This window comes from Thamnophis sirtalis, unplaced genomic scaffold (assembly GCF_051295495.1).
Source record: "Thamnophis sirtalis isolate CommonGarterSnake01/CBP01778 unplaced genomic scaffold, rThaSir2_p1.2 scaffold_4, whole genome shotgun sequence".
Classification (NCBI taxonomy): domain Eukaryota; kingdom Metazoa; phylum Chordata; class Lepidosauria; order Squamata; family Natricidae; genus Thamnophis; species Thamnophis sirtalis.
Window position 1 is genome coordinate 24557107 of NW_028261384.1, and position 2519 is coordinate 24559625.

Genomic DNA, 2519 nt, shown 5'->3' on the forward strand with positions numbered 1-2519 from the left:
AGTGGGGAGGAATCCGAAGGTGACAGGAGCATCACTCCAGATAGGGATCCCTGTACCAGGAGGACATCTCCCCTCTATCACACCACTGCCGTTCTTACTCACCTGGCATGGGTGATATCATGTCTGAGGCCATTGAATGGGGCATAGCAGCAGGTCTTAAGTACAGGTGGTCTAATCATTCTAATCCACACAGGTCTGCTTCTTCTTCTAGTTCCAGATGCAGGAATGGTGATCTTTCAGCCTCTTCATCACACGAGTTATCTGGCACATCCAGCCAACCTTCGATTTTCAGAGAAGAGGACTGCCCTTCATGGGATTCAGACCTTTCAGAAGATGAGGGTCTTCCCCCAACCCACCTACCTTTGTTGGTCTTTTTAAGCCTGTTGTCTTTTGGTCTCTTCTCTTTAAAGCCAAGAAGATCGCTGGCATACCCTTCCCCAAGGCGTCTCGGAGAATGGAAACGGACAAGGCAGACACCACTCACCCACTCTTCATCCAGCCTAAAGTGGAAAAGGAGCTGATTCCATTGCCCAGGCTCTTCATAGACGTGGTCCAGAACCAATGGGCATCACCAGGTACAGGTCCTCTCCCCAATACCTCGGACAAGCGTCTGTATAATGTGGGACCAGAATTCAGGCCTTAGAGGTACCTTCTATTGACCTACCTGTAATTGGCTTGTCCTCTCCAAATGTGGCCTCGGCAGCCCCTGAGCAGGCCCTTCGCCCAGAAGACAAGAGAGTAGAACAAACTCTGGTCAAAGGACATCAGCCCTCAGCTTGGGCCATCAGGGCAGCTACATCTGCCTCTTTCTTTAGTCGCTCTGCTCTCTTATGGCTAAGACAACTTCAAAGGAGACTCCTGGCCCGGGATTCCAGGGCTCGCAGGGACATCAACAAATTGAAGGTGGCCTTAGAATACACTGCAGATGCTTCCTTGGATGCGGGCCATTTTGCGTCCAAGGCCATAGTGTCCTCTATCACCACCCGCCAGCTCCTTTGGCTTAAGCAGTGGCAGGGAGAGGCCCGGTGGAGGCTGGCCTCCTCTCCCTATTCTTCGTCCCTTCTCTTTAGCCCCCCCCCCTTGGAATCTCTATGAGTAGAGCCCAAGGATAAGCAGAAGGTCCTTCAACCAGCCACTAAGAAGCAGGGAGGTCAAAGTCAATCCTTTTATGGTAGGCAGCCCTTTCGTGGGCAGGATGGGGGTTCTTCCAACTCCCATCCGCAATGTCAGGCCCCTCCCAGACAGGGCCCCTCCTTCTCCAACAGATCAGGCAGAAGCAATCAGAGGTTCCAGTCCAGAAATTCATTCAGGGACAATACCAATCACCCTTATAAGAGGCAGAAGTGACTGCCTGGAGGATCTCCCGATAAGGGGACATCTGTCAGCCTTTGTGGATCATTGGGACGACATCACCAACGATGCATGGGTCAGATCCACCATCAGATTCGGCCTTCCCTTGGACTTGCGCTCCAGCCCTCTGAACCACTTCGTCTCATGCCCAATCTCCATGGATCCTCACAAGAGGCTCCTTGTAGACCAGGCCATCCATCATCTGCTCCACATTTGGGCCATTCACTTCCCCCTGCATCTTACAGAGTGAATGTTACTGAAGCCAGTCTACCCGCTGGCTGCTGCAAGCCCCCACCTTCTGCCTCTACTTCCCACCAATTTGCCTCTTTGCAGCAAACAGCAAACAGCATGATCAGCTTCAGCGCAACCTGATTTAGCACCAGCATCTGATTGGTGGTTGGATCTGCCAGAATACCACAGACCAGCTGTTTCAAGCTGTGGGATCACCACCACCCATTGGTGCTGCCACCTGTTGCTGCCTCCACATGCCCCATTTTTGGTCTCCATGTGTCCATTCTTTGGCCTTTACGCATCCTGTTTTTGGCCTGTTCTATTTTGTGGGAATAGGTGGTGGCGGTGGCAATCCCCACTGCCTGGAATAGGCCAAAAATAGGATATGGAGGCCAAAAATGGGGCGTGCAGAGATGGCGATAAGTGGCAGACCAATAGGCAGCAGCACTGCTGCCCATTGGTGCCGGTGATCCTCGCAGCCTAGAACAGCTGATCAGTGGTATTCCAGGGCGCAGATCCAACCCAATCAGCTGCTCATGCTAAATCAGGCTGTGCTGAAGTTGACCAGGCTGTTTTTTGTTTGCTGCAAGGAGGCAAATTGCTGGGAGGCAGAGGCAGATTTTTTTTCTTGTTTTCCTTCCCAAAATCTAGGTGTGTTTTATAGTCTGGAGCGTGTTATAGTCTGAAAAATGCAGTAAATATTGCATTAAACATAAAAAATCCACCCTAGCTCAATGCTGAAAGATATATCCAAAAGTAATATGTATATAGTAATGAGTCTACAAATAATTCTAAACCTTTTCTTCTCTATTTTACAAAAATGCTGCAGTAATACACAAATATTCCACATGTAGAAATCTAAATATGTAGTAATCAAATTGATTCAACATCTATTCACAGTATATATATAAAGGCAACAGTAAAAATATTGAGTTTCT